The sequence below is a fragment of the Dreissena polymorpha genome, chromosome 2 (assembly GCF_020536995.1).
Source record: "Dreissena polymorpha isolate Duluth1 chromosome 2, UMN_Dpol_1.0, whole genome shotgun sequence".
NCBI classification, from domain to species: Eukaryota; Metazoa; Mollusca; class Bivalvia; order Myida; family Dreissenidae; genus Dreissena; species Dreissena polymorpha.
Genome location: NC_068356.1, coordinates 91,210,535 through 91,236,470, shown reverse-complemented (window position 1 = coordinate 91,236,470; position 25,936 = coordinate 91,210,535). Strand labels below are relative to the sequence as shown.

The following is a 25,936-nucleotide window of genomic DNA, read 5'->3' as shown; positions in this document are numbered from 1 at the left end:
AAAAAATTAACTAATACTTTACAAATGCTTTCCTTTTTTGTGTCATTCTTATAAAAAGCAAGGCAAACAGGTGAATAGCATACACAACGAATTAACATTGACAAAGTAAAATAATTAATACTTGATTGAGATGCCTGCCATGCTTAATAATACATGACAATTTCAATTTTTAAGTGTCTGAAATCAAACTTTCACAAAAAAAATGATTCTATCTCCACAACCAAACAGGAAATTTGTGTGGTCAACCTGAAAATAAAATAAAGATTCCTTTAGAAAAAAAAAACATCATCAAACATTCATTGCATAACTGCTTTAACCCTTTCAGTGCTGGAACCGAATTTTGAAGGCCTTTGCAAACAGTTTGGATCCAGATGAGACGCCACAAAACGTGGCGTCTCATCTGGATCCAAACTGTTTGCTATTCTGATAGTAATCTTTGAAAAAAATGAAGAAAATGCTTATTTTACAAATTCAGCAGACGACATTTTAGCAGACGACACATTTCCCAGCATGCAAAGGGTTAAAAATAAAAATCCAGATATATAATTTGTATTAAAATTGAAACTTTATAAATATAGTGACATAAAGATTTATAACATGTTCAGATAAAACAATTACATAAATACTCTCAAAAATAAATTTGTCGACAAAAAAGTATTACCTTTCCCACAAATTAATTAGATGGGTTGATGTGAAGCTGTGCCGGGATGCAGTTGGGGGGGGGGATATCTCGAGTTGGTTGAGAGGCAGAGAAAGACTCGGACAAGTGCAACTGACGAGGGTAGAACTGTGCCGCCAAGAATTTTGGTAGATATCATCACCCATGGAATGTGTGGTCGCAACTTTCTGCCATTAAAAGAAAAACATTTCATATTATAATAAAATAAAACAAATTCAACAGGAGATAACATTTCAAAATAGAGTGTTTTAATAACATTTTTATGGCACAACTTGAACAAATTACAACTTTAATAGACACAATATTATTAATACAAAATGAAAATGTATAAACTCCACTTTATATAAAAATAATTAAGAATTTCTTTTAACTTAAAATATTTTTATTATGGACTCGGGGCTTTTTTTGCTTATTAAGGGAATATGTGTTTGTTTTCCTAATTTGAGAAATTTGCGACTCAAATTTTCACAATTTAAAGAAGTTCGGGACTCAAATTTTCACAATTTAAAAAAAGTTTGCAACTCATTTTTTCACAATGTTGATCTGTGGGCGACACAATTTTGAACAGTTTTCGACACATGTTTTCAAAAAAGTTGCACAGCGCGCAACTCATTTGTTCACAGTTTTCAACAGTGATTTTTTTTATGAACAGTGCGTGACTCAATTTGTTCACAATTTTGAACAGTGTGCAACTCATTTTTTAAAATTGTGAACAGTGCGCGACTCATTTTTCCACCATGTTGAATAAACAGTGCGCGACTCCTTTTTTTCCCAAATTTTGAACAGTGCGCGACTAATTTTTACAAATTTTGAACAATGCGCAACTCATGTGTTTTCACAATTTGAAGAGTTTCTGACTTATTTTTTTTGTAATTTTGAATGAACAGTGCCCCACAAAATTGTCCCCCATTTTTGAACAGTGCGCAAATGATTATTTCAAATTTTGTACAGCGCGTGACATGATTTTTTCACAATTTTGAACAGTGCGCAACTCATTTTTCCACAATTTTGAATGAATAGTGCATGACATTTTTTTTGCAAAAATTTGAACAGTGAGCAACTCATTTTACAAATTTTGTACAGCGCGTGACTCATGTTTTCAAAATTTAATTTATGAAAAGTGTGCGACTCATTTTTCCACAATTTTGAAATCATAATGAACAGTGGGCAACTAATGTTTCCCACAATTTTGAACAGTGCGCGACTCATTTTTTCAAATTTTGGTACAGTGCGTGTCTCATTTTTTCACAATTTCGAACAGTGCGCAACTCATTTTTCCACAATTTTGAATAAACAGTTTGCGACAGTAGAACAACTGGCACTGATCATTGGTTCATCAGCATGAGAATGGGTGTTAAAAAATGGCATAAATAATGAAACATGTGTGTTTAAGCATGCATACATAACAATGAAACTTACCAACCACTCGGCCAGGAAACATATGGTGCAGAAGCTGCGGGATTCAGCATGCTCTCCAACTTATGTTGGGATTTCCCAATTGTGAAAATAACCTCAGCAATCTCCAAACACAAACATGTTCATTTATTGTCAGTCAAACAGCAATTAATCCATCATGTCACCCTGACAGTCTCAAAACACGATGCAAAACCAAAGCATTTTCGTTTCGTCTAACACACAGCTGATAACGTCGCTGAATATTGCACAAAAGCAGCTTCATTATTTAGTTCCAGCGACTCGAAATACACGTTCCCCACCCACTTTGATTTCGCACGTGAAGGCCTGTTTTTTGGGGAAAACTGTGAACATCTCACAACTAAACGTATATTACGGAGATGGACAAGTTGAAAAATAAATCACTCTTATCACTTCCAAATTGCACACTACGTTAAAATCCCGTTCCATTTGATTATTGTATTTATTGTTTGAAATTTTCACTCTACACATTCGCTTTGAAAATAGCGGTTGGTGTGTACTCTTGGAAGTACATGTCGAATGTGTTATTGTAAAAAATATTGGTATTGTGTTTTTAGTGCAGAAATTGTTCTTTTAAGTTTCGATTTCTCGCTTTAGTTTTTGTATTATGTGCGTTTAAATTTGATTGATTGTTGCTTACTTTCGAACTATTTTTTTATGCATAGACGCTAGCGGATGTAATCAGGTTGCTACTAATTTGCATATTTATCAATGAATTTAGCGGTTGTTTGTTTATGTTTGTTTTGTGAATATTTTCTTATTTACTTTAAAATGTGGCATAATAAATAGAATATATGGTTGGTGACGTTTGATATCATGTGATATAAGACTCGTCCGATATGGCGTGTGAAAAGGCTCGGCAAGCCTCGCCTTTTCCTACGCCATATCAGACTCGTCTTATATCACATGATATCAAAAGTCACCAACCATATATTCTCTATATATAATATTTGATAGTGATATTTTTTCAGAAAAAATTATTTTTCGTTATAATATGATTATTTATCATTCAAAATTATGTTTTCACTAATTAATATCATAACCACACGCTAATCACCTGTGGGTACGACGTCCGTTTTTGCTCGTAAATGTAATTCATCGCGTCTCCCGAGGTTCGCATCTTTATTATGTAAGTAAATATTTGGCAAACTGTCCCGATTTGCATTTTTGCTCGATTGATCGCCTATACTGCAGAGAACATAGTAAAGATACCACAGCACAACTATTGAATATCTGTTTAATATTTCACATATGATTTTTATTTCGACAAATATGTCGTTATTGCTGTGTTGTCGATAGGCCATTGTTGCTCCTGACATTGTTAAAGTTATAATATGCGCATTTTTCACCGTTTAATTGAGCTGAAAACAGGTCAAAATAGTAAGTTCAAATGTGGTAACTGACCAATTATCTACAACTCATATTGCTACAAGTTGTTCATAAAAAATATATAAAAGAAGGTCTTTTTTATTATAGTGTCACCCCTATTGAAAGGGCCAGCCAATTTGGCTTATGAGACACCTTTCGTGTATACCATGTACCTCCCAACTCCTATCACTATGCCAGGCGCCAGGCGGAAAGAAGTCGGTAACCATTAATGTTTAACGCTCGCGGCTCACGAGCCGGCCATATCGGAACAAGTCCCATGACAAACATCCATCCTTCGACAAACGCTCCCCATGGGGCTCGAACCTTCGACCTCCCGATCCCAAGGCGGACGCCTTATCCACTAGGCCACGGCGAATATATATTATATTCGAAATTTTACATGACTCACCCAGTCCTCTAAGCCGAAATGATCCGTAAACAAAATTGTGTTTTTGTGTCGTATGAACGAATCTGCAAGAAAACTACATTTAGACTCAGAGCGTACATCAAATCATTTCTGTCGTCAGTTGTCAAAACGAAAGTACATTTGATATTTAAATGCATTATTTTTCTATTTCCGGGATATTGTTTTAGTATGTTGATGCTGCATTAACAGATATATAAGTGTATATGAAGTGAAAACACCAAAAATAAACAACGGTTACGATAGACACCTATAAACAAAGGATATACTGTTAGATGCCCATAAATGAAAGGGTCCAGTGGTTTTCCTTGTGCATAGGTAATATGTACAATATGATTGTGTGATGATCATGAACTTTTGATCTATCTATAGAGGAAACACGATTATTACACGGAAATATTTATAAATATAACATATTTACAGTATTTATGATAAGTTCTGCATTTGTTTAACGAAAAACAAAGATTTCGAATCATCAATAAATTTAACTGCGTTTATGTATACCTGTGTGCGTTTTGTCTTTTAAAGTGTTGGCGCCTATACTTAATATTTATGTTTTAAAGCTCGCAAGTTGGACACTGATACAATTCACCTTGTAATTCTTGTTGTGAATTAAGAGAACTAATCGTGAAATATAGTCGTAATTGCTTGGATATCTGCATGATTTCTTAGACGGTTCTTGTCACTCCGTTTTCATTCGGAAAAGTGCTTCCATTTGAAAACAATTAGCGACCCGATGTAAAGCCGCGATTGAAGTCCAGAAATAATTTTTGCAAAGTGTTTAGTCGATTATGTAATGCTAACTTTACATTTTACACAATTTGAAATTTTCACAGAAAGCGCTTGCGAAAAATGATTTCCAGCAATTAGATTTACAGTGACAACATCCGTTTTAATGGAGTAACCATTAAATTTCGTTGTTCACGGAATAGTGTTTGATATGATTAATATGCCTAGGAAACCGTAATTGACAAATCCATTCACATTTACTTTAATTTAGCATATACGCTGTTAGTGTTTGTGTTGTGATCATTCTTAAGTTGTGTTTATTAAGTATATATGCCATGTTTGATTAGACATTCTGACAAAGACGCGCATACTGTTTTCGACATTTTATTAAAACTTTGCATTTAAACCGATTTGTGCTTATAATGAACTACTTCGATGGCAAAAATCAAAATCTTACAAAATATTTAAAGCATCACATCCACCACACGCTTCTGTCATATACTGGGTATATCGTACACAATGATTTAACATTCCGTGTCAAACGCATTTAGTTATAATACCCTGATGGATTATATAAAACACAATTTATAGACATATATAATGTAAGTGATGTTTGAGCGCAAGCATAATACATTTGGCCGCATATAAACCTACGCGGGATTGAATTCCGCAGACAAATAAAATGACCGTATGTTGCCAAAATATTCCGACGGATATTTACAGTAACGGAAAACAGCTGCCAAACTTGTTGTTTTATTACGAGCTTATAAAAGCACACCATTCTGCATTCTAAAGTAGTCCATTAAATCCAGACATTTAAGTGAGAGCACTGCGTTTATCTGTCATGGGAAGGCAGTCTCTTACAGGCGATGTCTGACTGAATTGCCGTTGACCTTGTCCGTGCTACGGTTTATATTGTTTTCATTAGATGATATGTTGCGTACATTCTCTATGTCCAACTGACTTACAGTACTTCTCCATCTGTTTTTTTTTAAAGAAATGTATGCAAGAATGTGTACCACGGGTATACACATTATCTTAGCTGACCACTGATCCGTATGACTTTAACTCTTTGGGGCGTTTGCCTGGGTTGAAAGCAAACCACGCGATGATAGTGCAATTCTACTCTATTAACCCATTTATGCCTAGCGTCTAGAAAAAAGGCCTTGGCAATAAACGTGGACCCAGATGAGACGCCGCATAATGCGGCGTCTCATCAGGGTCTGCGCTGTTTGTTTAAAGAAATTTCTGTAATAAATATTCTAAATATACAAATAAATATACTAGACATCCCTAATTTTGATAATAAATTGATTCAATTTAGAAGGGTGTGAGAGTCCACTAGGCATAAATGGGTTAATAATTTACCATGTGTACGATGTGAGTATATGGGTTTAATTTAGCTCTAAAAGTGTAACTTTAAGTCACACCAGTTTAAACTATAATAATAGAATGTATGTTAATATACTGCATATAATTGGGATATTCATTTCTTCGAGGAGGCATTTTTATTTAATTTTGTTTTCAAACACCATCCTCATCGGCCCCGTATTAGTGAAATTACAGTATGTCTGACCAATGCATTTAAATACAGATTTCATATAAGAATATTGAATGAAATTTAAGGTCTATTTTCGAAATTGTTGTTTTCACCCTTAAGAATCTCGGCTTACATATATCGTTTGACATCAGGCGAACATAGTATAACAGACCACGCACATCAGCTACATTTTGAAAAATGTGTCAATTAGTCTAAGATCCGATTATATAGAATTAAAAAAAAGATTGTTTGCTTTTTTTTCTGAATTGTTATATTCATAGCGTGACTATTATTGTTTCATGTTATTTATACTATTTGTTTACAGTTCAATTTCAAAATTTGCTGCAAAATTTACATTTATATTTGACAGACTATGTATGACTTAATTGTTTTTTCTTCCATTCTAATGCATTATAAAATGTGACATTTGTTATGTTTAAATACGAATAAGTTTATCTGGTTTACTTTTTTAGTCAAGTGCCTTTTTGAAAAAATGATTAAATCAATGTACTTATAGCTTTTAACAATGATCATATATCATTTAGAGTTTATAAGTTTTATATTTGAATTAAATAAAACAAGTGAAATCAATAATTCTTGTAACGCCGAGTTATGTATACGTATGACTCTACTGATGAAGCAAACACTACAGTTGTATTAACAACAGATGGCGAGGTTCCTATATCGTAAGATAACAGTGACAATAATTATTTTCAAATTATTTTCAAATGTCATACAACATCATTTCAGAATTGCCCTAGCGATGAGCAACACGGTGCAACAAGCAATCAGCAACCAGAAGAATAGAGCGTTTCATTATAAAACAAATCTGTTAAATAATTGCACATAATGACGGCATAGCTTCATGTCAAACAAGGGACGTGGCCATATATATTTTGCACACACCTCTTGTTTGTAATTAACCGTTGTCATCTTTCTTGAGACGAAAATGCACGACTTTCTGCTTCAATCATTATTCGAAATTTCAGTGATTAAACAATGTTTTAAACATCTAAGTGCTTCTTCACAATCTTCTTGTTTTGCTTACGTTCGCCATTCTCGCTCTAAATCTCAATACACTTTGGCATGGCAGTCACTTACCAGCATAAGTATGTGCAATTTATACTTGAAGTCCAGCTGACGCTGCAAAATAATTATCTGACCGTGGAGATAAACATAAAAAACATGTTCATGTGATGTTTAAAACTTCAAAAAATATCCAAATACACGGAAAAAACATTTTTTTTTAAATTGTATCTCATTTCTTGACACAAAAGTTTATTTCAAAGACGAATTGTTTAGTATATATTACTATTGTTAAGACAACAATAACACAGACTGACTCATTTAATTATGCAGACAAGATAATCTGCGATATCCATCCTGACGTCTCAATTAATACGTAATAACTTCCGTAAGTTAACAAAAACCCGAGAAAACTACTGCTCTTCCTATTGTGAATATGAAGATGAATTAACGACCATTTCCGTGGCATTACCGCCGTGTTGTTCCTGAGGAGATATTGCTGAGAAACATCCCGTGCGATGCCAGTCACTAGCCAGTCACTTAATAAGGCTTTATTGCATTCATCGTAAAATGTAAAACGAAATAGCTATTAACACGTACTTCCGAAAATTAGATATGTTCAGAGTAAATACGCTGAATCACCTTTCATTACCGAGGCCGAAATTTCAAAAACTCAGGGGCGGAAACTGAGAGACAATCTATTCATTCTTAAATTTCCTGAAGTCAAAGAGACCGATAACAAAACATAAACCGTAAGTGGTATACGCTAAGAAACCTCATGACGGCTGACAAATAAATTGATCGAGATTTTATTTCGTTTTGAACATAGATAGACTTAATCAGTGTATATTTGTGTATGCAAGGTGTCATACATTTTCAGAGTGAAATTATAATGTCTATCTTTCTTCTTAGTCCTATGGTGTGTTCTAAAATAATTCGATGCAATGATGCCTTGAAGTAAATATCATGAGGCAAAATAATCATTTATCCTCCGAGCCAAGGCGCAGAGGCATCAATTTATAACTTCGAAAACACTTAGTACTTACTGGAGGTACATAAACATGTAACAGACAAATCGGAGTAATTGTGTAACGTAACAGCCCCGTGGAGATAAATACATAAATTAGTTATTTATCTATATAACATATTGTTTATTCATAAAACATAAATATTATATTATATAATATAACAATGTGATAGAAATTAAATTACAGATAATATTAATAATGTGATAGGAATTTATAAGTTAATTTAGTTATCATAATTTTATTTCAGAAATTATCAAGGGATGTTTATGCATTTTCAGAAATTTAATAGATGTTTTAGTAATGTAAGAAAATGTTAAAAGTTCATTTACATCAATATGATACATCTTATATCATAATAATAAGAGTTCTATAAAGAAAATATTTGAATGTTAAAAACAATAATAACATAAATGAGGTTTGGAGATGTAATAATACATATTTGTGATATATTGGCCATGATTATAGGATTTGAAAATTATTATTGTTTTTTAAATTATAAATAAAATAAGAGTATACATAAAAGAGTATACATAAAATAGAATAAAGATCTCTTGCAAGTTAAAACCAGACATACCTTTACATTCATTGTTAAAGTAGGCTAAATCAACAATTTGAAAGGTCAATGATAAGATATTCTAGACGTATGAATCTGTTACTCAGCGACTTGTATTTAACAAGTATCCCACTTGATAAAATGGTCAAAAGTACTGACATGGAATTCTAATCTTATTAAATTATTTCGTACATCCATTGAAGTATACCGATGAAGACGATTATACCAATACCTTATTATCACCACAGATAGTCAAAGCAGATGTCTGAAAGGATTATTCGATAATTGGGTAAACACATGAATAATTTGGTTACTCCAGTCCCGGAAGTGTCATTTTGGAACAGTACTTTAGCGGTCAGCCAATCGGCAAGTAACAAGTATTAAGGGAATTATTTGACCAAACCAATTAGAAATCAACGAGTAGTCAGTAGAACGCTTTGACCAATTAAATATGTTATAAGGAATAGTGTTATTTTATGTTGATGTGTATTTCAGTATAAAACGAGATTTTTTATGTAGAAAGGACACTCTGCGCTTAGATTTTGAGGTGAACGGGTCGAGAAAGATCCAATCATGTAGTTGTCAGATTGTACTAATATATTTGAAAATATGAATTATATTAGATGTTAAATTGGACTGGAATTCACATATGGCGTTGTTGTTGAGTATTTCATTCCACGTTGCAATACGGATAAATTGATATTAAAGCGAGATTATACGATTTTTTATATGTGATAAATTGTAATATATTGATAAAATATGTTACAATAATTCAAAATAGGCAAGAAAAATTATACATTAGGGACGAATTACATTAAATGCAGCAAATACAAATTAGCGCCCCTAGCCGATTGTGACGTACATATTTTTTCTATAATAACCGAAGCATTCGTCGTTTTATTAGGACCAGAGTTAGTGTTCGTGTGTCGTAGAATATATATCGTTGCAAGAATTTTAAATGAATCGTTAAACTAAGTTTAGATTCACATCGTACATGCTTGATATACATGCTGGCGAATCCGACTGAACAGCCTATTTCGATTTCATAATTAAATATCTGGCTTATTGCGCATTTTTCGACACACCTTCTTCTTAACATTTATTTTAATTTATATTGAAATATATATATATATATATATATATATATATATATATATATATATATATATATATATATATATATATATATATATATATATATATATATAATAAGTTTGAACATATTTTATATAAATTCATTAATATTTGACAAAATCGTATAATCTCGCTTTAATACGGAAACTGCATTATTCGCAATGTAGCAAAATGTAGTTAATACGAGTCACGTCATTATTGCAATATGAGCATGACGTTTAATCGAACGATTAGTTACACATTGTTAAATGAAGAGAAATGAACTTTGTTTGTTACTGTGTGTTCTTCACGAACAATAAACGATTATGTGACAATTGGGAATATATCAATCCCCATCAGGACATGCCTAATGATATCTGAAGGAAACTATCGTTTTATAGCAGGTTACTTTCGGTCAATCCGACTTAAAGTCGTCGTGTCTTTTTTGAAGATACAGATACTATACAAGACCTCCTGGGTCAAAGCAAAGCTTAGTCTTCAAATCTGTTTTAAAGTGTACAATATATTGATGAAAATGAAATGCATTCATTTTGGCGTATTGCCTTGTATGATTCGGTCGTCATGCAATAAAACGTTCAAATGAATGTCGCATGTTCTCATTCTTCATACGACGCGGATTTAAAACCACGTCCCTCTCGGGATGTTGTCGATTTCAACTTTTCATTTTTATATTAGCCCCGTTCTAGTTAAAGCGGGGGTAATGCATGTCGTCCTAGATCTGCAGCAACGTCACTGTCCGCCCATACAATAGTTTCGTGAAGAAGAGATTTTATTTAAACGAAAACTTCCATTAATTTCAAAGCGGAAAGTATCAGAAAGTGTATACAGATATAAAGGAATATTTTGCCGGCAAAGAACAGCTGGTACGTTGTGTAAAATACGATCAATGCACGTAGAAGGCTTACAGGTGCACAACAGACGGGCGCTAAGGTAACAACAGCCGCTTGGTATACCCATTTTATTAGTTCTAATGTTCTTCTTGTTGTTTTTACATGACACGGCACCGCCAGGCAAACATTCTGTAAACAGTCCAGTTGCCATTTAAATAATAATACAACATGTTCTTGAATAATTTTGTTCAACAAATATCTGTACAAAAAGTCGAATCACCGTTAGGTCATAAGTCTTTTTTACTTGTCTGATTTTTTTTCGTATGTTTTAAATTATGTTAAATGTATCGGTGTTTATCGTATAGATTGGACCACCGCTATAAAATAAGTAAATATGGTTTGAATTCTTGAATCTTTTCTCCAATCGTTAATAATAAAACATGCACTGTAATGATCAGTGATGCACCTTTAATCTTTAAAACTAAGTACATATTTAAGTAAGGCGACACAATAATTTTGTTTGGCAATACTCGTCTGTGTGCGCTTGTAATGTCGCGAAGACTTTGATATTAGTGGTACATTGCCAAGAACATACTTACCTTTAAAGAAAACATGGGATATAAAAAAAGTTCCAACATAATTTATATAGGAATAAAAAAAACACCAAATCAACTAATAAACAAAATCAACGAACGATTATCTCGGGCATGTCTTGGTCACTTTAAAAAACGTAAAAACGGGTGTAAATAACTTTGCAAACACATATATATTGCCATTGAAAACTAAATTTCAAAAGCGACGGCCTGATGTGACGAGAAATCTCTTTTGTGCACCACAATTTAAACTTAAAAACTTATTTACTTGTTCAGAGCCGAATTCTGATTACATGTGGGACGTGCCGTGCAATGCATAATAATGTTATTTTAACGTCAACAATCCACTCATTTATCCTGAAAATTTCTCTTAAGATCAATTTCTCTGACTACTGGAGAATCCCTGAACGGTTGATATTGGCCAGCTTTAAACATGTTCTATTCGTTTTCTATGAAAATTTATATTTGAATAATGCTAAACGTTATGTGTTCATTGTAAATAATTTGCTAGATTTCACCGTCAACAGAAGTCTTTTTGTTCGTATTCATAAACCACGGACTCTAGATGACATACGACCCGTGCATTAACATATAAATTTGAGCATTTTGTTTCAAATGGGGGTTATTTGCTGTAAGAAATGTCCCTACATTTCACCATCATGCATTATTCGACGATGTTATCGTGGTAAACATTGTGTAATAAATGTTTATTCGCTCGACAATAAGCAAGATTGTACCGATTACGATACATTTATAGTAGCACGTTTTGTGGAATTACAACGGCAACAACGCGATGCTGTAGTTCTTGTTAAAATATTATGCATTGAATATTCCATGGATACCTATTTCCCATTAAAATTTCATTTTTGTTAAAGCAAAAGTTGTTTCGAGGTTGTTGCAAAATACATCAATATTGACCAATGTACTTAAACTAAATTTGTAAGGTTTAGCTACTCATTCACTTGACTGTGTCAAGATTTAACAATAATTGTAAAATCAGTATCATTTAACATCAACACGCTTAGCATGTCCTTTTAGATTTGACTATTTGGCAGTTTCATTATCGGGGTGTACATAAACGTTTCCGTACTAAGACCTGTCCCCGAATCGTAGATTTTTCATAATCAAATGTGAGGTTTAACTGAACAACGTGCAACAGTAGTAAACCGTATCGTCCTACATGTCTATTGCTGCATAGAGCAACAAATTGGAATTTAAATCAAAACATATCTTACGTTTGTTTGCACTAAATAGGTAAGGTGACGTACTTGTGTAGTTTATTCTTCCTAAAAAAGTTTTTTTTTCATAGACATTAGTTAGTTATGTCAGCCATGAAACAACATTAAAATACTAGTATTCCTTGCTCTACCTCAAAGTAGCTCTGTTTGCGCTATTTGAGACAAGACATAGAATACTTTGTACGTTCGGGCGTTGTTTGCGAAATGAATGATAAGTTAGCGTAATATCGTATTTATACACGTACTTGTTTGGAGAACGTCACCCTTACGTCGAGACAGAAATACGTTACCGCGGTATTTATAATATCTCAAGAAATTGAAAAAGGAAGCGTGACAAGAATATGGTCTGGTGTGTCATTGGTTCACATTTGTACTGAAATTTATTGAAAACCAACGTAATACCTAATTTGCAGTTGGGTATCCGAACATGACACATTGAAACTTATTTGATACACGGCAGCCAAATGCTGCAACAGGCTAAAACAAAATATGGCCATAGACGATTAATACACTATTTTTTGGCATGCGTTATTGTTGTCTAACAACATTTAGGTTGCTGTATCAACGTAAAAGAGCATTCTAGCGAAAGTGATGTACTACATAACAACAATAATGTTAACTTATGCGTTTTAATTAATACATTTGCTTCACAAATCTAAACTAAAACATGTCATTTATTCGCTTGATAAATCAAAAGTAGAACATAGGCCATAAAGGCGTGTTGTCGTTCACCGTTGCCGCGCCCCCTCGCCATCTTAATCCATTTAAGGAACCCCTGGATTAGTTTGACCTTGATGTACTAAAAAATAAGCTATATTCAACAATACCACTTTTTATGTATATATTGCAAGAGGTTTTGTGTATCGGCAGTATTTCTACAAATAAACGTTCGATATGGTAAATGTTGGCTCCTTGATTTTCATAGTCCCCAAATTCCAAAAAAATCAAGTCGGCAGAATTAGTATTAATGTGGTTGACATCAGAGACCAGATACTCAACGTTAACAGTCGTTTCTTTATTGCGATATAAATTGCTACAAATTCCGTTTACTCTCTCAAATGTAATTATCAGTGTCTCCAGAGGTTGCATCTACATTATGTTAGTAAATATATGGCGAGCGTTCCCAACCAATGAGCAACTTTGATAGATTATGCACCTAAATAATGAATGCTGAAGATACTAACTGCAGTACGAGTATTCAATATCCCATAGGCAATAGTAAATTTCCCTTATGTGTGATGATTAGGACGGTAAAACAATTCAAACTGTCGCCGTCAGAGAACTAACATTATACAAGGGATTATACAATTTTAAATATGTAACCTTTTCAATGATTTATTACGCATTAGTTTAACGACAAAATCAAATTTTGAAACAGAACTAAGTGTAATTGTGTTTATGCCTACACGTAAGTGTTTGTCAATTAAAGTTGCGTTCATTTCATTATTACATTTAATAATTGTTGGTCTTGACTATAAGTACCATTTAATTTGTTTTCTTGCGAACCAAGAGCGATAATTGGAAAAAAAGTCTTACTTAGGAACGCTTAATGATTCATCAGACTTGATTGGCATTTCGTCTGCATTTTGAAAAGTTAATCTCTTTGAAAACTAAAAAGCAACCCGATAGAAAGGTTTTAAGATCAATCTTAATTTGTGTTGAGTAAGCATATCATTCTACTAGAGGTTAATACACGAAAGCTAAATCATTGAATTATGACCAACACATAAGACAGTCATATGTTTTCTCACTGATCCTTAAAATTTGCATGAAACACAATACAATACCACGTAATGTAGTGGCCTTATTGTGAAAGTACACGCATAATTATACACTTATACAGTTTTCATTTTTTATAATATTTTAATCAATACTTACTTTGCGATGGTAGCGTCACATTAAAGACACCATTAAACCGACTAGAATTAGAAACACATATGCATTGTGTTTTTGTGTTGTTTGAATTAAAATCTGACAAACTTTCAGGCGTGTATACCGTTTTTGTTTTTTTAATGTAATTTTGTATTTTACAAGATTGTGCGACTCCAACTAAATTCGTTGATGAAAGAATTCATATACAACAAGATGCGTTTCTGAAACACTATGTGCCTCCATATATTTGACCTTTGACCTTGAAGGATGACATTGACATTGACCTTTCACCACTCAAAATGTACAGCTTCATGAGATACACATGCTTGCCAGATGTCAAGTTAATATCTTCAATATTGCCAAAGTTATGACCAATGATAAAGTTTGACGCTAACAACCCAAGAGACCGACAAACCAACAAACAGACAGGGCAAAAACAGTATAGACCGGGGGACATAAAAATAACAGCAAATCCAGAATTAAAAAAAAAAAATATCAAATGAACATTGAACTATACACATGAGCCGCATGTAAATTTATCTTTTGTGAATGCATTCTAAATGATTAAGACTTTTGTGCTTAACTCATTTTACATAGTCATATTACATTCACTAAATAAATGTATTGACATATATAATGTGAACGATTTTTAAACGAATGCAGAATAAATGTTTCTCGTGGAACCTAAGCGGATAATAATTCCGCAGACGAATTAAGTTAATGTTGATTGCCAAATTAGTATTGACGGATATTGACCGTTCGTAAAACAACTGCCAAACTTATTGTTATATGACACACTCATAAAAGCGCACAATTCTGAGTAACATAGAAGTCCATTAAATCCGGACATTTCAGTGACAGCACTGCGTTTACTCTGTTAAGGAAACGTAGATTATCTGACTCATTGAACGTTCGCTATGCCCGTTTTACGGTTTTGTACTTCATCAGTAAGATGATCACGGGCGTACATTCTCTGTGTTTAACGGATTTACCCTATCTCTCCACGGTGAAGTCTTCTTATTTATGCACCCATGATAGTGTACCATGGATATATAAATTACATGAGCCTAATAATGGTCCTAATTGGTTCATTTGTTTGAGATTTCCCTTGCATTCGCATTAACCCACACGATTTAGGTGCAATTTTATTACCTTACTTGTTTACCATGTGGGCGATATGGGTACTTGTTTTAATTTAAATGCGATAGCGTAACTAAAAGCAACACTAGAATGAACTCAAACAATAAAACGCATGTATACAATGACGAAATTATATACTTCGAAAAAGAATTGTTATTTAATATTTCGTTTGAAACGCATCAACATCATACCAGAATGAGAGTGGTTATACTTGTTGGGAGAAGTGCATTCAAATATAGATTTCAGATCAAAGTAAAAAATTACTAAAGTGTGAGTGGTCTCATCAGCGGACAGGCAAGATCTTGACAAGACTGCGCAAATGCGTCGGCTGGTCTTGAGCAACAATATCCGCATATGGGTCTATTTTCGCAAGACGTGGCTCATATGATGGGCATAACCTAATTCAGGATTGCTGCATAATTTGCAATTATTAAGACAGTTGAATGCAAAGCACTGATTGCCTTCGATGCATGTAACAAACGATATACAAAGACGACTTTAATCTTTGTCACGTAGGAACAAATGCCGTCGCATGACACGAATTAAATCATACAGATTATGCACTGGCGACTTAGACAAAATTTCAAAATGAAGCGTGGAGCTATTTGTGTTTGTGAATGATATTCTAACTTGAGTTCCGTTGGGAAGCGGAGAAATTGAAAACCGGTATTACACAAACATGTTGGTTTTTAAATTGATGGATTCTTAAGCTGTTCATGATGTGAAACGAACATATTTTTTTATTGATGCTATTGTTAAAACCGCAAGTACAAAGATTCTCTTAACAACCGTTTCAGTACCTTATTACTACTGATATTCCTGAGAAAATGATGCCAGTCACTATGTAAGGCCTTATTGGTTTTCATAGTGTACTTTAAAACTAAATATCTAGAAGTAACTGCTTCTGATAATATGTATGCGACCAGTAACATTTAGTTTTAATTCATATTTGCAGCAAACCTTTTTGGTACTGACATCGTACAGTTTTCAATAATTGTGTCAATCTTCCAAGTCCTATCATTTACTCTCCAAACATATGGCACATTAAACCACAACGTAAATGCCATGCAGTAAAATACATTATTCCTTACATCACGGAGTGTATATTGACAGGAGATGAATCGAGTATTTGACCCTTACTTTAGTAAATTCAATCTTATGCAAAAACTATTCATCCGATTTTATTGGTTTATACGTTATCTTGTTGCTTATTAATTCCTCTTTCAAAACAATATAACTTTTAGTATATTCCTGTTGTTATAAATGGATTTATAGCGAGTTAAACACAAGAAATACAAATTTTATGTTTTACCACCGCGCGTTTTAACGTGTCGTGGCTATCGATCTTTTACGATTAGCGTACAGCGAAGCGCCGAGGTTATACATTATGATGTACCCACTCACGTCTTTTGTTAAATTATAGTTTCATTTCTCGGCCGATTTTGACAAATTATATATCATTAGAAAGCTTACGTTACGCAGTAAACAGATATATCAATATATATTAAGTTTTTCTTCTGATTTCGACAGCCCGGCGAGTTATAACTTTAACTTTTGCAAATATCATACCGTTTTGGAGTTTTAGAATCTAGATTTACGGTTGACATGTTCGTACTTAATACCAATTTGTAGCGTTTATATTTGGAGTTCAGTTTTAAAAATTACATCTTGCTTAGGAGAAAAGAATTCTGTATACGATAGAAAAAAAAATTTGTTTAAAAACCAAAGTAATTAAGGAATGAAGGCGGGAAAATGTAGCGCGCGTTCCTAACGCACTGAACTGATGCTACGGTCTTGGCGATTATGCTTTTGTTTAGAAATCGGCCATTGAATTTCTTTTGCCATCTTATTATATTTTTTATGGAATATATTGTAGTATTTTGTTCACGAAACATATCAATAAAGCTTATTATAAATGAATCTTAATAAATTAACGATTTCAGCTCTTGTTTATAACACAGAAAGGTTGTAAAATTTATGATGAAACAGCGTATATAGCGGACCCTCTCGATATTATTCGGCTTTGCATGCATACTTGAAATAAAATGGGTGGCAAAAACATTCATCGTTTGCTGTTTATTATCAACAAGGTAATTATGTATAATTATTTGAAATGTTATTTACCTTAAATTATCAATTTATTAAAGATTCTTGAAAATCATTGTCCGTGTTACGCGGGTCATTTCGTATTTTGACATCAGGGCATCATGTCCAACTATTGAAAATCAGATTTTTTCACCGGGACGATGACGGCTTGGATTTAGACAGGCAGACAGATAGTTTATTCAGACTTAAACAACAGTACATCGTCTTCAACTCAAATATATAAATTATTTTTAGACGAATTGTTAGGTGATTACACATATAGCAGTGATGATTCTGAGAATGTTGCCATGTTTCTTATCCGTGTATTCTAGAGTCCATGGTTTGAGCATTTTTATCGCGGTGTTCAAAAAAGATATCTCAATAATCTTGTTTATTGATAGATCTGTGGTTTTATTGCCCCTGTGTTCAGCACAAACCAATTATCTCGTTATGATCAGATACTGTGCCGACCAATACTAAATAACACTATGGTGTCATACGCCACAGCAGGGACCTATACTTGTATATTGGTCCCTAACCACAGGTGGCAATGTCTGGTCAGATTACACTTTTTATGATACCTCCATGTCTTCTCGTGGTATTAGTGGTCATTTCTTGGAGTAATGTAACGCCCAATACTCAATTTTGCGTTTATGAGATATGTAGCGTATTGAAAACATTTATAGTCATCTGCCCATACAGATTGCCATAAACTAAATACTGTATAGATGTCAGCCAGCTAAATCACAATAATTATAAGTGCTTAATACCTATACATGTACATTTTAAACATTTAAAAAATCTAATACTTAACATTTAACGTATTTAGCGGATACCGGTAAAAAAACTCCGTCATTTCGTAGTCCTATAAAGAGTGTATGAATAATCTTTCCGAAAAATACAAATAATACAGTGTTTTAATTTAGAATTCTATATATTTATAACTCTGTTAACTTATAAAGATATTTCAATATACATGCATAGACAGTTGACCGTGATTTTCAAGAATCTTTAAATAATTTTAATTAATTTATAATTTATGGTTAATAACCTTTCATATAATTTTACATAATTACCTTTTTGATAATAAACAACAAACGATGAATGTTTTGACACCCATTATATTTGAAGTATGCAAAGCCGAAAAATATCAAGAGGGTCCGCTATACATTTGTATACGCTGTTTCATCATAAAATTAACACCCTTTCTGTGTTATAATCAAGAGCTGAAATCGTAAATTTATTAAGCTTCAGTAATACTTAGCTTTATGGATATGTCTCTAGAACAAAATATTTCAATATATTTCATAAAAAATATAATAATCATGGCAAAGGAAATTCAATGGCCGGTATCTAAACAAAAGCATAATCGCCAAGACCGTAGCATCAGTTCAGAGCGTTAGGAACGCGCGCTACATTTTCCCGCCTTCATTCCTTAATTACTTTAGTTTTTAAACAATTTTTTTTTCTATCGTATACAGAATTCTATTCTCCTAAGCAAGATGTTATTTTTAAAACTGAACTCCAAATATAAACGCTACAAATCGGTATAAAGTACGAACATGTCAACCGTAATTCTAGATTCTAAAACTCCAAAACGGTATGTTATTTGCAAAAGTTAAAGTTATAACTCGCCGAGCTGCCGAAATCAGAAGAAAAACTCAATATATAATGATATATCTGAAAACTACGTTACGTTAGCTTTCTAATGATATATAATTTGTCAAAATCGGCCTAGAAATGAAACTATAATTTAACAAAATACGTGAGTGAGTACATCAAATTTATAACCTCGGCGCTTCGATAAAAGATCGATAGTTACGACACGGTCACGTGACTTAGACACGACAAGATATTTGGCGTAACGGTCCCGTTTCTTATCCGTGTAATCTAGAATCCGTGCTTACATCGTACATGGTAACGACAAGAAAATAAGTCAGACGGTCAGTCACTTTTCACTACGAGAGTCAGAATCGTCTTAACGGGTATATTTTATTAAATAATATTTCATTATAATAACTACCAATAGCGGGATAGGTTACACACCAGTTTACCCGTCATAATTTTACGCATTTTCCCATTTTTATAAGTACACTAGTTTGTTACAAGTATGATGATTTATTTGTGTACCCATTTAAAAGCTCATTACATTAAATGACAAGCTCCGAAAAGTACTTGAATGAATCGCAATATGGCATTTATTGACATTGTTTAAAACATGTCAAAATAATGTATTCGAGTGGATAGAACTGTCGCTTGAATCAAAGTTGAGTGGAAATACAGAACGCTGTGGAACAACACGTCTTCGTAAATTGCATAATACGGGAAAATTATTTTTTGCGCGTAAGTGTAACGGCGAAGTTAGGAACATTTTTATTATAACATAATAATTTCAGCAAAAAGTAATTGAATATCAATATGTACGAAAAATATGCACCTTCAAATTATTACGAGTGTACATTAAAGTCCAATATGTAATTACAAATATACGGAAAAGAAACAGAAAGCCTCTATAGAAAATTAATATAATAATAAAAAACCGGTACTGTATTAAAATTCAATTAAGTGTCGCATACATTGTAAATAATATGAAATGTTTAACACGCTTTTTTGGGCGGAGGTTTCTATTGTCATAAAATTTGATTTACAAATTCAATATTTGAAGAATATATTTAATTATATCGTATTCACATAAATATTTACGACCAGCTAAACATATATGTCCATGTAAATAAAAATAATAGAGTCTTACGTCGTCATCGTGCTTGATGTAATTCCTGGCTCGAACCTGGAACTTCGAGTCCTCCAAGAACTGAACGAGAAAGAACAACGTCTCCGCTGCCAGCAGATGTCGCCGGGTCATTTTTCACAGCGTACACAACTAATCCAATTCACAACACACAACAATCCACAACACTTAACAACAAACACTGGCAATGTATATTAAATATATAAGTCGCAAGTTACTCCAACATTTGATATCAAAGGGAACTCAGCAATACGTTTATAACTAAGACAGGAAAAACGAGCATATATAGGTATATCTGATGCAAATTAAGAAAAAAATAACTAAAAATGTCACCCAAAGTTATTATAACATTCAAATTTTAGTTCGTCGTGGCTTCAAACTGATAATTGCATAAATAACACACAATTATCACTCCTCGAGGTGCGGGAGCCTTCAGGTGCGAACATGGTTTCTTTTACCGTCGGCGTCTTAAAAGACAGAGTAAAACCTGTCATGTGCATGGGTGTAAAATACATGTTGACATTTGAAAAAGGAGACATTTATTTTATATTGGCAATCCCGAATTGTTATACAAACAAACACGTGAATAACAAATCATTTTTTTTTATTGTTACACATAATATTAACTTGCTTTAAACATTGAAAATCATTTTCATAAGAATTGCTAAACACAAATGAGAACAAAACCCATATAAATAGACGACACAAAATATAAATAAGTTTGACAATTTAAATTCAAACATTTACTTCAATTTTTTTCCCGATTTCCAATAAATGACTTGTAGATGTTGCATAAAATCTAAAGATAAATTAAGTTGTTTATTGGTCGTTTCAAAGGAATTTGACCGACACACGACGCTTTTTTGTGTGCAATCAGAATACATTTCAACAATTGTTTCAATGATTAAGGAACTAAAAGAGCGTACCGCTAACGATACAGCGTGTTTGAATTTTATTTTATTTAGAGTAAATGTCATTGCCAATTAATTCGCGAGATGTTTTGGTACTTCATTTGAAATTCACTACGAAACTCTGAATCGAAATTAAAAGATCCCACTGCTGTCTGCGTTCTGAAGTTTTTATTTAGCAATAAATACACCAACGCCAATTATCCCGCTTTTTAATCCGGACAAAATAATTAATGAAATCATGTGCAATATTTATTTAAGACTAGAATTTGTAACAGAACATGAACTGTACACGACGCGCGCACACCGCGTCAGGTGACTTACGCATGTTGGAATACCCGTGTCCTGATAGGGCACTTATTTCATTTAATCTTTAAATAGAATCATATGCCGAAATCCATTTGATACTTTAGACAAATGTTGAACATTTGTGTAAATGAAATTGTTAAGCATTAGTTTCGTCAAAATTTACCAGAATTTGCTTTTACAAATGGAAGACGCATACACGGGATTATCGGGTAATGGATAGAAACGGGAGAAGTCGCATGTATGCGGTAAAGATTACGGATAATTTGGAAAGATGATGAAAATTCTAATAACGAACATTTTCAATGTATTATGTAGTGTATGTTTTTCGGAACGTAGTTACTCTACATTTAATAAACATTATGATGTAAAACTTTGGACCATTTTCTATCAAAGATAAATTATAGTTCATAACATTGTTCGCCGAGGGACTCGGCGTCAAATCACCAATTTCCTCGGCATCATGCCGAGGCGTTTCGCGGAGTCGAGATGCGGAGTGACTCCGCGAATAAACGCGGCCACTCGGCGGCCAGATGGCCGATGCCGAGTCGACTCCGCGTACACTCGATGTCGCCAAACTCCGCGGATCGCGGAATTTGCTTGTTTTGCGTGAACTGTTCTGTATGATTTCAAAGCAACGTATCAAAGATATTTATTTATCGAGCCATTGCGCTGCATAATAAACGTAGCAAACACTTTGTACTAACAAGACGTCCATTAACAAGTAACAGGGAAATGCGGACATGTCAAACGGTATGTGCAGTAAACTGTCGTTTTTCAGCTGGTTAATCTCGTTTAATCCGAATTAAAGTCTTTTGGAAATTTTGACCAAACACTTGTTATTTTGGACATTGCTAGCTAAGGCTTCAAATATTTGAGTTAACTGACCTACATGAAAGGGATTTAACATGCATGTATATGTGTATTCACAAATACAGAAATCAACCACTGTCTTCTGCGTTAGTTCGTTACATAAACATGTGTCTTCTTGTTCTAGTATAGGTGTATTGTCGACATGAACGAAACTTGTTCATGAATGTACAAGCTTTACCTACCTTCATGTTTTATTTTTATTGCAACTTTGAATTCACTGATAATGCGCTGAACACAATTGATTGTGAGAAAACCAAGTTTTGTGTATCGTAGCTACATTTATCTGTAGGAAAATGTTAAGCGAGTTCATATATATGTCACAGTATTACGCTCGATCCAATGGTGAGCAACCAATACAAGGTTCTGTACAGATGGCTTTCTTCTGTCTTACTTATTATCATTTATTTCAAATACTTGCATGTTTAATGAACTTCGTTTAATCATTTTACCTGGTATGATTGTATAAGTATAAAGTATGCATAAATAAACACATTGTATTATTATTATATAGTTATTTAAACACGTTAACTTTTGAAATATAGTATATCATAAACAAGGTTTTGTAACAATCTATACTATACATAGATAGCTTTAACAGCACAATGTGGCTCACCTGGAGTGTTTCCTAGTGGTGTTAACTAATTTTTCATGAAGATCTAGTAAAAAAGGCATTGTGAGTATGAACAAACTATTTGCGTCTATCCGATCTAGTTGAGCCTTGTTACCGAGTTCCTAATTTTATTTATTTGAACATTCTGATCAACTGCCATGAAGATCTGGTAAAAAATGTAAGTGTTAACATAGATTTTAATGATTTTATTTATTGATCAAATGCTTGGAAGCACATGACCCACTTTGGAACGTGACCTGTAAATCACTGAGACTAGACCTTGTGACCTAAATGTTGAATATGCTACTTTCAAGCTTGACTTTGAAATCATTTAAAATAATGTTCTAACCAATTAACAAGTGGATCAGAGAGAGAATGTGACCACTAAAGTATTAACAGACCTTTTCTTATATTTGAACTAGTGCCCTAATTGTTGATAGAATATGAAACCCAAAATGACATAGAGGTGGTTAGTTTCATAAGAATCTGGCAAAGAGGTGACACCAAAATTTAAACATTGTAAAATGATATCTTATGTGTTCACAATAAACTTTGGATAAAATACAACAGACAAAGAGTGATAACAAAAGCTCACCTTGTCACATCATAACAAGTGAGCAAAATAACCAAAACTATGACATCATTTAATTGCTCAGTTACTTCCAATAACAATAAAATGTTACTTTTGAAACAAATACAATACCTTCCCTTTCTTACGACAGGCTGTTCTAAAACAAGATAGCCTTGTATCGCTCACCCAAAACTCCTTCTATAGTGTCAAAAACTTGTGTATGATTTGACTAAGTTGTAACCTAGCTTTAGCCTGCACATGACCAACTTGCAAATTCATCTTCTGATTTGATTAAGATGGACATTGTAAGCAATTTTCATGAAAATCAGGAAGATAATGTGACCTGTAGAAAGGTTAAGGAAGTTTTCTATATTTTGACCTTATGACCTAGTTTTTGACAAACTACCAACTTTCAAACGGAAACTTTATTTCATCGAGATAACATTCTGTCCAATTTTTTCATAAAGATCTGGAAGAAATTGTGACCTCTGGAGTGTTCACTAACCTTTTTTGTGATTTGATTTGTTGACCTAGTTTTGACCACATATGACCTACTTTCAAACATAACCTAGAATTGACCGACATGAACATTTACCAACATAAGACAAACAAGGGCTGTTTGAAAAACATGCATGCCCCCCATATGGGCTGTCAGTTGAAGTGGTAGCCATTGTGTGTATACATTTTTGTCACTGTTACCTTGACCTTTGACCTGGTGACCTGAAAATCAATAGGGATCATCTGCCAGTCATGATCAATTTACCTATGAAGTTTCATGATCCTAGGCCTTACTATTCTTGAGTTATCATCAGGAAACATTTTTACTGTTATGAGTCACTGTGACCTTGACCTTTGACCAAGTGGCCTGAAAATCAATAAGGGTTATATACCAGTCATGATCAATGTTCCTATGAAGGTTAATGGTCCTAGGCGTAAGCATTTTTGAGTAATCATCCGGATACTATTTTACTGTTTTGAGTCACTTTGACCTTGACCGTTGACCTAGTGACCTAAACATCAATAAGGGTAATCTGCAAGTCATGATCAATTTACCTATGAAGTTTAATCATCGTAGACGTAAGCATTATTGAGTTATCATCCGGAAATTATTAAACTGTTTTGACTCACTGTGACCTTTGACCTATTGACCTGTTCATCAATAGGGGTCATATGCCAGTCATGATCAATGTGCCTATGTAGTTTCATGATCCTAGGCCTAAGCATTCTAGTAACTGAGACCTTACCCTTTTATCTAGTGACATGAAAATCAATAGGATTCATCTGCCAGTCATGATCAATGTACCTATGAAGTTTCATGATCCTAGGCCTAAGCGTTCTTGAGTTATCATCCGGAAACCATCTGGTGGACGGACCGACTGACGGACAGACCGACATGTGCTAAAAAATAAACCCCGAACAAGCCACATAAGAAATGCAGCATAACACATTCTAAAAGTAAAAGACATTATACTTTGACTTTGCGCATTATACTCGGACTGGGTGCATCATTCTCGGACTTGCTGCATTATGCTCGGACTGGATGCATTATGTTTTGACTTGGCGCATCACAATCGGACCGGGTGCATCATTCTCGGACTAGATCCATTATACTCGAACAGGATGCATTATACTCGGAAAATGCAGATTATACTTGGACTGGTTGCATTATACTCGGCCTGTGTGCATCATACTCGGACTGGGCGCATCATACTCGGACTGGATGTATTATACTCGGCCTGTGTGCATCATACTCGGACTGGATGCATCATACTCAGAATGGGTGCATCATTCTCGGACTGGCTGCATTATGCTCGGACTGGATGCATCATACTCGGAATGGGTGCATCATACTCGGACTGGATGCATCATACTCGGTCGGTGTGCATCATACTCGGACTGGATGCATCATACTCGGAATGGGTGCATCATTCTCGGACTGGCTGCATCATACTCGGACTGGATGCATCATACTCGGAAAGGGTGCATCATACTCGGACTGGCTGCATTATACTCGGCCTGTGTACATCATACTCGGACTGGATGCATTATACTCGGACTGTGTGTATCATACTCGGACTGGATGCATCATACTCGGCCTGGCTGCATTATACTCGGCCTGTGTGCATCATACTCGGACTGGATGCATTATACTCGGCCTGTGTGCATCATACTCGGACTGGATGCATCATACTCGGACTGTGTGCATCATACTCGGACTGGGTGCACCATACTCGGACTGGATGTAT

The 25,936-nt window shown here is 33.9% G+C and overlaps 1 long non-coding RNA gene across 1 annotated transcript; it reads right to left on the bottom strand.

Moving 5' to 3' along the window:
* Positions 1-139: 139 nt before the first annotated feature.
* LOC127870355 (uncharacterized) lies at positions 140-2,165 on the bottom strand. Its single transcript, XR_008044774.1, has 3 exons — positions 2,099-2,165; positions 662-846; positions 140-246 (listed from the first exon to the last, which is right to left on the bottom strand). It is a non-coding gene; the product is annotated as an uncharacterized LOC127870355 (long non-coding RNA).
* Between the last annotated feature and the right edge of the window lie 23,771 nt (positions 2,166-25,936).